Source organism: Asterias rubens, chromosome 18 (assembly GCF_902459465.1).
Source record: "Asterias rubens chromosome 18, eAstRub1.3, whole genome shotgun sequence".
NCBI lineage: Eukaryota > Metazoa > Echinodermata > Asteroidea > Forcipulatida > Asteriidae > Asterias > Asterias rubens.
In genome coordinates this window covers 9,627,650-9,638,245 of record NC_047079.1, presented here as the reverse complement: position 1 = coordinate 9,638,245, position 10,596 = coordinate 9,627,650, and the positions used below count along the sequence as shown (strand labels likewise).

General features: G+C 36.6%; 2 long non-coding RNA genes across 2 annotated transcripts; one reads left to right on the top strand and one right to left on the bottom strand.

Annotated features, from left to right (window-relative positions):
* The first annotated feature begins 202 nt into the window (after positions 1–202).
* LOC117302421 lies at positions 203–4,185 on the top strand. Its single transcript, XR_004520423.1, has 2 exons — positions 203–320; positions 2,754–4,185. It is a non-coding gene; the product is annotated as an uncharacterized LOC117302421 (long non-coding RNA).
* Positions 4,186–5,005: 820 nt separating this feature from the next.
* Positions 5,006–10,593, bottom strand: LOC117302443. The gene is made up of 4 exons (XR_004520428.1): positions 10,512–10,593; positions 9,394–9,514; positions 7,896–8,055; positions 5,006–6,821 (listed from the first exon to the last, which is right to left on the bottom strand). It is a non-coding gene; the product is annotated as an uncharacterized LOC117302443 (long non-coding RNA).
* Positions 10,594–10,596: the final 3 nt, after the last annotated feature.

The window sequence follows — 10,596 nt, the reverse complement described above, 5'->3', positions numbered from 1 at the left end:
TACTTTTAAATTAATGAGGAGGTAATTTCAATTCATGCGGCTTGCACAGCCTTATAATATTTGTTTTGAAATAAAATACGTTCACCGTATTAATTTGGGGGGGGGGGGGGGGGGGCTACGTCGCTGCTCTTAAACCTAATAAAAAAGATTATATATTAATTTTTTGTATAGTGCGCCCTCCATAGTTCAATCTGAGGACAGTTTCATAACAATGGAGAAAGGTTTGAGTTTGACAGCTGTCATCATCCGCGAACTTCTTTTTAGTATTTGTCTCTTCCAAGAACATCCATAATGCTTCATCTCTCGGTCCACAGTAGTGGGTAAGTTACAAGTAGTGTTGCAAGTTGCCAGTTTCTGGGTGTTTTGTGTCACTGTTGTTCCTGTTGAATGTTGTTGTTTTTTTTGTGTGCAAACGCCATGCCATTGGCTCAACACGGTGCTAGCCTAAACAGGTTGAACCTCTCCGTTGCAGCAATGGGGCCTGCCGTCGATTTCACCAAACTCTTCCTAACTTAAGATTAATCTTAGGACTTGGGATGAGTCCCAACCCTGTACTGTAGCATGCAGACCTTACTTAAGATTAATCCTAAAGTTAGGACGAGTTAGACTCGAGATACACATAGGATTATTCCTAGCGTTTCATGAAATCGGCTGCTGGTGTCCTACCCCAGGGCTACGTCTCACGAAGCAAGATACATGCAACTATTTTTAGACACTCTACAACAAAACAATAAGAAAATCCATTCACAGTTTTTGTTTTCATCCATTTCACTCCCGGAGCCTTGCATGTGGTTTGGTTGAGTTGTTTCAGTCCCTACCTGATCTGACTGCGTTGGTTTAGGGAGTTGTCCTTCCATGTCTTAAGCCAGGCGTGGAACTGTTTTGTGCAAGCTCATTTTAGTAATAGGAGTTTGGGTAGGTGGTTTTATCATGTCCACTTTCCTCTTAGAATAGTAGTCTTATTCCCTCCACTGCTGTTTCATGTGACATCTACAGCCATTAATAAGTAAGCTGCATACAGAGGCAGGAACCACACTTACACACAGAGTTAAGTCCAACAAAGCAAGCATTTCTGCACACAACGCAGACCTCAAAATAAAACAAGACACCCACAGCTATACTACCGTGGTGTCGTGTGCTTTTGCTATGGCTTAAGTTAAATGAGGGTTTGTGTACTTTTTGTACTGACACAAAACTCAATGTCCACAGATTTACATTAAATTTACACGGTTTGACGATAATGAAGGTAGAAAGCTTCCCTCAAAATATTACTTGCTGAGGACGAGGTGCTGCAGTTTTTGAGAAATGAGTGAAACAAGTCACAAAAACAAATTTTTGGCTCAAAAGATGAACATTTTTTGAGCATATGTACAACTATTATGACCAGTAGGCCTACTGGCAAATATGTTGAACATGCTAATTAGTTTTCAATTGTTGTTTTTTTTATTTTCAATTGATCTTAATTTTGTTTCTGTTTTGGCCACTGGACACTATTGTTAAATACTCAAAATAATTGTTTGCATGAAAACGAACTTGGTAAAAAGCAATAGAAAGCTGTTGATAGTATAACACATTGTGAGACGGCTCCTTCTAAAGTATCATAGTTTTTGAGAAAGAAGTGTATTAAATCTTGCTCAGATAATAAAAAGGCAGGCCTTTTTTTAGGCATCTGAGAGCATACAAATATGTGCACAAATTAGTTTTTTCTTTATTATCCTCTTGCAATTTTAATGACCAACTGAGTCAACATTTTCACAGACTTTCATTTTTGTGCATACCGAATAAGAAAACTGGTATTTGACAATTACCAAGCGTATCCAGTGTCTTTAAACTGTAAAATAATACAGAAACAAAAGTCTCACTTAAAATTTAGATTTGTTGAAGAATTTAATAAATAATAATAATAAGACTTGTAATGCATATTATTATATCCACCCTGATGGGTGTTCAAGGCGCAGAATTGGGATTACTTTTCAACTGTTTTGCTGCGAATGTTCAGCTAATCTTTGTTCTTTCTGTTCAGGTTTTTGAGAAACCTAATTTTTGTTTTACTATAAGAAATAAAACAAAAATAAATTTTAAGTAAAAATTTTAAAAGATATTTTTGAGAAACATAATTATTTTCAGGACATTATTAATGAATTTGGTTGTTGTCACAAGTATTTTATTTTGAACTGATACATAAGTGATTTACTTTTTGTTTGCAGATCTCTTATGAGGATCTTTTGCTCCCTCTAAAGTATCATAGTTTTTGAGAAAGAAGTGTATTAAGTCTTACTCAGATAATAAAAAGGCAGGCCTTTTTTTAGGCATCTGAGAGCATACAAATTTGTGCAAAATTTGTTTTATTCTTAACTACACTCTTGCATTTTTGGTGACCAACTGAGTCAACATTTCCACAGATTTGGTTTTTTGTGCATACCGAATAAAGAAAACTGGTATTTGACAATTACCAAGCGTATCCAGTGTCTTTAAACTGTAAAATAATTCAGAAACAAAAATCTCACTTACGATTTAAATTTGTTGAAGAATTTGTATTACTTTTCAATTGTTTTGCTGTGAATGTTCAGCTATTTGAGAAACCTAATTTTGTTTTACTTTAAGAAATAAAATAAAAATAAATTTTAAGTTAATATTTTAAAAGATATTTTTGAGAAACATAATTATTTTCAGGACATTCTTTATGAATTTGGTTGTTGTGACAAGTATTTTATTTTGAACTGATACATAAGTGATTTCCATTTTGTTTGCAGATCTCTTATGAGGATCTTTGGAATCTAAGTGAAGACGGGAATGCTGATAAGAAGAACGACACAACAATTCTCAGATCTGAAGAATAGAAGATGGGCAACGACATCTGATTACTACATGGACAGTGACATTTGATTCCTACATGGACAGCAATGTGTGAGTCCTACATGGACATCCACATACTCGTTCATGTCAGCCACATCCAATTCCTACATGAGCAGCCACATCTGATTCCTACAGAGGCAGCAATGTACGATTCCTACATGGACAGCCACATCTGATCCATACACAGCAATGACTCATTCCTACATAGACATCTGGTTCCTACATGGACAGCAACAACTGACTTTTACATGGACATTAACTTCCCAATCCTCATGGACAAAGTGTGTGATTCCTGCATAGACAATTTCGATCACTGTACAACATCTGATTTGTGTGGATTGTGTAGTAAAGAGAATCTTTTAGTCAAAGAAAAGAGACTTTGGTTGTCCCTCAAGAATAATAACCACACATTTTTGATCCAAGAATTTTGCGTTGAAGACACCAGACAACACCCCCCCCCCCGCCTTGAAAGATAGTTTTTCCAAAACTTTTCCTTAAGTTTGTGATGGATAATAATGTGTTTTTTCGCAACATGATTTGTTATCTTTCAAGACAGCAAAGATTACCTTTGGTTTTTTGAAACGTGTAATTTCAATTCAAAAAGGTTGTTTTTTAAATGTCCCTGGAAATCCCAATCCAATATGTTTAAATATGCAGGGAGAATAATCCCTAATAAAATACACTATCTCGGAAGCATTACTGCAGTAACGCTTCTCAGATTCAAACTTTTGGGGGAAAAAAAGCTGAAACGAAATGTTTCTCAAAATGCTTTTACAAATCTACGAAAGTTTCTAAAGGCTTGTAACCTATTGTTTTTATTGACAATACATTTTAGAGTGACTACAAAATGAATTCTTCTCATTTAAATAATGTTCTAATTTAGTTATCCTTTTTTAACATTAAATAATTAAAAGGCACTTTTAATGACTTTGAAATGATAACGTTCAAACTTAAGAATTATATAATTATTCAGAATCCCTACTAGGTTAACATTTTTCCACGTCAGAGTGTTAGTAGTTATTTGATGTCAATAATTCACTGGTAAAAAGCTGATTATAGATATTCTAGATTTAATTAAGAATCAACGATTAACATAAACTTATCTTATAGCATTGAAACTTTATTGTAATTCTGCGCTATATTAAAAATGTTCATTGTTATTACCGTAATAAATAAAAATGATACACTATTAATTAATCTAAACCTGTTTTTGTCTGATTGTCACTATTTTGTTGCCAAACCTGTATTTATTTGTATAAAAAGATTTATTTGACTTCATAAAACGAAACAAACATGTGCAAACCGTGCAATCTTAGTGTATTCACATTTTATTTAAAAAGAAATATATAAAAAAAAATTAATTAAATTTTGTATTAAAATAAAACAGACAAACAAGTTTATGTTTCCTTGTGGCCGTGTAGGCTTTTGACTGGTAGTCTTCATTCAAGAATTTTATCCTTGAGAGAGCGCCCTCTTGTGGCAATATTAATTACTTACGGGAATATAGTTACATATTAATTAATATTGCCACAAGAGGGCGCTCTCTCGACGACTGATCCAGAGACTGATCGCTACTGTGTGTATACGCGTACTATACAGTGTGTACGTCAAACTTCGTTCTAATGTTTACCACCCCGAAAATTTTTTTCTCCAACCCGGAAGACGCCATAGCCTAGCGGATAGGGAGACGGCTTCGAAGACATCTTGGAGACATCTATGCGGGGTTCGAGCCCCGGCCAGGACACCACCACCATGGAGACACGCTCACCAGAGGAACGCCCACGGATCCCGGACCACGACGAGGAGGCAACATGGCGGAGATACACCAGAGGGGAGGCGTGGACCCGGAGAGAGAGAGAGGGGGGAGTGGTGGACCGGGCAGGAGGGGAAGTGGGGACGAGATTTTTTTTTAAATTGAATTTTATTTAATTTTGATTAAAAAAAAAAAAAAACATCAAAATTAACGGTGAATGGTTTTCTTAAAATCGCCTGAAACGTACGCTCGTTAATTTTTTTTTTTTTCCATAAAGGAAAATCCAAAATTGTAAAAACTTGCAAAAATCACCACTAATTTTTCGTTTTTTTAATTTCATTTTCTTAAAATCGCCTGAAACGCATGCTCGTTAATTTTTTTTTAAATCAAATTTTTTTTTGGGAAAAAAACTTGAAAATCACTGAAAATTACCAAAATTGAGAGTAAAAACATTTAAAACACCCTTAAAACAGTGCGTGATACACTCCAGGGTATCCCTGTTGACATTCTACATGTAATAGACATTCTGGTGACAAACAAACTAACAGGAAAGTGTCGTTTTAATAAATATTGCTTAAAATTACTCTAAGTTGGCACTTAGCGTAAGTTGTAGGTGCTTTCTTTTTATAACAATTTAAATGCACAGAACACACGTTCGTGACTTCTAACCTTCAAACTTCCTATTTTAAGTATTATAAAGTAACTATGCTCAGCTTAACTGTGAATTACGAAGCTGGCAGTTTAAAACCTGTTGTTTAAAAGGGGCATTTACACACATAACCTTGATAACTTATCAGCTAAGTGTATACATATAGTAGAAATCAAAACAAGTGTGTGAAGAAATTAGTCTGGCACCTACATTAAGAATACGTGTTGTATAAGCACTAAGAGACTTGGAACCAGACTTCAAAAGATGGTGCAAAAATTGTATGGAAGCTTAGAAGGCCATCTGCATTGCCAAGTTTCCATGTTAAATACATCAGAAAATCATTAAAAAAATGTATAACTATTAATTTTGGGGTCCTCATAGATTTGCGAAATCTAGTTTTCAAGATAAAATGGTAAAAAGATACGGTACTGTACTTTCAAAAGTAAGCATTAAACTTTATGGAAATGCAGATGTTCACTCCAAGTTTCCATATATTTGGATTACCGTTAAAACCGAAGGCCCTGCTCGGTTCGTACAATGTTTTGCAGATAAATATAATCACGCGTGATACAAATACATCACATTTACCACATATAAATATCAAACTAAGTATTTAAAACATGTTTCAAACTCTGACATCTGTATAAAGTTATGTTTTAAAACTGTACATGTTAGCCTATATGTTGCATGATTGTTCACTACACTGCTTTGGTATTCAGTACAAAATGTTAGTCGTAGCTAGTAGCCCTTTGTTTTCTGCATTTCATTACCCATTCTTCAGACCTAATGCTTCATTCTTGTAAGGGCAAGGCAGCTTTTTCTCAGTAAAATGCCAGAGTCTGAGGGAAATTTGAATTAGTACCAGAACATTTCAATGGGCACCAAGGCAATGACCAAGGCTGTGTGCATGGAGGCAATTGCTGCGTAACTTGTCTCTGCAAAGTATCAGGCCTGATGATTCAACGGAGCTACAAAATGTACACAACAATATTCAGCAAAGTTTTTACTTCATAACAAAAACAGTCACATAGGGCTGTACGTGTAAAGATCTGTTTATGTAGTACACTGTGCTTTGAATTAAGTTCATAGCTTTTGAAATAAATAACAACTTTGTTTCAGTTGTAAACAGTAAAGACTGATGTCCGAGTGGTTTTATAAGAGTCCATGTAAACAGACCTTTTTACAATAAATAAACCTCTCTACGTGCTGTCCATGTATGAGTGTATAAGACAACAAAGATCTGTTTACGAAATAAAGGACAATTTTTAATGCTACAGCTTTGTAAGTTTTGTTTACAAAGTGTTAAACAACAAGGACTCTTTTCTAAGTGGTGTCTAAGAGTCTATGTAAACAGATCTTTTTACAATAGGTAAAATTCACTACTTGAGACGTACCTTAATATCCACTATAATGTTTTCCGCGAATAACTAACAAAGTTGAACTGAGGAAGCTTGAGATGCTGAGAAGATGACGTATTGGAATTCATGATGATGCTGCATCTTATGGGCTCTCTTCAGTCAAGCTGATGCATCTTTCATGACAAGGCTTATCATCTTGAGTGTTCTATAAACAAAATTTCAAAGCACAAATTAATGCATGAACTACATGTCATTCATAATGGACCAAGACATGTCTTTTGGAAAACAGATCACATGTTTGGGGTAATAAAGTTTGAAGAAGGGTACACAATGTTGTCCTGTATCCAGATTAGAAAAGTGGCATCACATTACAGATATAGATTTGAAGTAAATGTAAAAGAGGTTATAATTATTGGGGAGGGGTTTAGGATAGCAGATAGCAGAAAAGATGGATGCATGTTTTGGGTTGATACAGATTTGAAGTAAAATGGGTAAAATGCTGGGGGCAGGTTATGAATGGCAGACAAGGGGGTGCTTGCTTTGAGTTGAGAGGGGTAAGTTGTTGGAGGTTGGTCCTGAATGACAGACAAGAGGGGTGCCTTGTTTTGGGTTGTTTTGGGGTAAGTTGTGTTGGCACTGAACATTATGACAGACAAGGAAGGAGTGAGATTTGGGTTGATATAGAAGGGGTCAATTGTTGGGGTTGATACAATGGTTATAGATGAAAGACAAGGGGGTGCTTGTTTTTAGTTAGAGGGGTAAGTTGTTTGGGATTGGCACTGAATGGTAGACAAGGGGGTGTATGATTTGGTATGATATAGATTTGAACAAGATGGGGATAAGTTGTTGGGGTTAATCCAGTGGCCCTGAATGACAAAAAATAGGGGGGTGGATTTAGGTTGATATAGATTTGAAGCAGAAGAGGTAACATGTTGGGGGTTGGTCCTGAATGATAGAACATGCAGTGGTTTATGCCTGAATGTGATTGTGATACAGTATGAAGTTAAAGAGGTAAACTGTTGGGGTGGTTCCTGAATGATCGACGAGAGGGTGAACTTTGGATGGATACAGATTTTAAGGAGAAAGGTAACCTATTGGGAATGGTCCAGAAATGCCAACAAGTAGGGTCTGATTTGGGGATTTAAAAAGTAGGGGTAAAGACAGTTGGCTGATTGAACTGAAGGAAAAGGGTTAAAAAGTGTTGGCAAGTCCAAAATGGCATACAACTTTTGTGCATACTTTGGATTGAAAAAGTAAAAATCAAAGTAGAGGTACATACCTTCTTATCATGGTTTTGAATAAACAAACAAGTTGAACTGAAGTAGCTTGAGGCAATGGGAAGATGGTTTGAATTCATGATGATGCTGCATCTCATGGGCTCTCTTGAATTAAGATGCCACATCACTTCTTCTAAGGCATGCCATCCTTTCAAGAGTGTTCTGTAAAAAAACAGAAATAATAAACAACAACAAATTAATTACAAATGAAACAGTGGGTAAACTGCTTACCGGTTTTTATTCTATGGTAAAGCAATTACAAATTTCATATGTGGGTGAAATACATTTTGAAGATGGGTAATAATAGTATTGGGGTGGATCCAGATTGAAAGTTAAATGGGATTCCAAGATGCTGTACAGATTTGATATAATACATAGAAGTAGTAACATATTGAAGCTGGGCCAGAATGGTTGACAAAGTGGGGCATTTGAATTAAAGTGTTGGTCCGTAGTCCAGATAGGCAGATGAGCTAGGTGCATATTATGTGTGTAATTGATACAAATGTCGGGCTGTCCACAAAGCACTTTGAAGGTGGACCCAAGAATACAAGATGGATGCTTGCTGGATTGATACCTGGGTCCAATTTCATAGAGCTGCTTTACTAAGCACAACAAATTGCTTGATAAAATCTGAAGAAAATTCTGCTTAGCAGTATAAGAAACCATCCAAAATACAATGGTGTAGCATCTGTGACTGTATCCTGCAAATTTTTGCTCAGCAGAAAACTGAACAAGCAGCTGAGACTGGATAATCTGGTAATTTTTGCTTAGCAGAAAACTGAACTTGATTGATGAAATCAGTTGCTTAGCAGAATAAGATACCATCCGAAATACAATGGTGTAGCATCTGTGACTGTATCCTGCTTAATTTTGCTTAGCAGAAAACTGGCAAACTTGTCTGCTTTTAAGCAGCTCTATGAAATTCGGTACACATTGTGGGTTAATCTGAGTTGGCATACAGGGGGGAGCAATGTTTGGGATTAATTGATGGTTAAAACTACTTGGTTCCACTTTGTGGGTGGTTACACTTTAAAAAAGAGGGATGCATTTTTTATTGCAACGGGTTGTGGATGGGTCCTCTTTGAGACGGAACCCTGCGAGTGCCAGAAAGGAGGATACACCAATTGGGAAGGCACTTTCCAGAGAGGATGGAGATGCATGGCTGGGTCCCCATTGTGGGCGGGTCTCAAAGTGAGCAGAAAAGAGGGTGCATATTTTGGATTGATTTTGGTTGTATTGTAAATGGTCAAATTGGGGGCGGATCTAAGTATGCAGAGAGGAGGGATGCATGTTTTTGACTGATTATTCCTGGGGTGGGTCAACATTTAAGCAGACAAGAGGATGAACTCTTCAAAGCATTTTTTTTGTAATTAACAGAATATCAGGGGATGGTTTTGGTTGTGCACAGGTACATCACAGAGGATTACTCAGGGAGTTCCAAGTGTGTTTTTGGCAGTAAATTCGAGGAACAACTTAAGAAAAAGTTTTAGAGAAACTCACCGTCATATTTCAGGAGGTGGGGTGTGGTCCAAACTGATGATTCTTCACCCAGGTACCCTTGATTGCTTGATGCGGATTCATTCCACAGATAAGTTCAAAAACCAGATCCAAAACTCACCATCTACATTAGAGAAAAGGGACAGAATTAATATTATTAGACCTGTGTTCAGCAGTCTGTAACAACTAACATGGAACGTCGGGTGGGGGTTGAATGATCGGATGTGACTGATCAAACTGATAGATTGAAATACTTCTGTTTTAAAGTTGGCTAGTTCCCTATAACAATTGCATTGTGATAAAGGATGCAGTGGATCGTAGCGGCTTATACTTTTCCTACACAAAAGCACATTCAAACTTGTCGAACAAGCATGTGTACTACAGTACTCCTAAAACCGTTCTGATACTGAGTGAAACGATAGCGGAAAAAACCTTAGTCGTAGAAGTACTCTACCTAGTCTAGGTAGTAGTACGTAAGACTCAAATATAACATCATATTGCTTTCAAAGAAACTCACTGATCTCTCTGAGTCTGAGAGATGTACTCCTGACCAAAGACATTGAAGGACCAAGAATCACAGGGAACCCAAAGTATTGGCAGGAGCAAGCCCCCCCCCCCCCTCCCCCATTCCAAAAGATAAAATATGAACCGAGTGCACAAATTAATTAGTTAGTTTTGATTACAGGCCTAACAAAAAAATACCCCCTTCTTCAATGGTGTCTTTCTTGTGCTCTCCTTCCAGCCCATCCCCAATAAAAATGGTCGTATATAATATAATCCTCCTCTGACCATGCTGACTGACAATAGTAATTGGAATGGCAGTAAAGAGTTTAGTCTACAAACATCGTTGTTCATCATTTGTTGATCATGTTCACAATGATTCATTTTTGATTGTCAATGTATGTTTGTTGTGTAGGTCCATAATACATTACAGAGCAGAGCAGAGCAGAGGTTTCCACACACAACAGTCAACAGACAAAGTGACAACGACGTTGTCACAAAAAAAAAAAAACCATAAAATCTTCCTACTTAAACACACCATGTATTAAAACAAAGAGATACACGTCAGGCTATAAGCTATGCAAATTTCATACAACATTTCGATAAATACTTGCACTTACATGAAATGTTTCGTGGTGAAAACATCATTTGTTTTTGAAGACGACGATGTGATCGTGAGCAGACGACATTTTGCAGTTTTGGTGG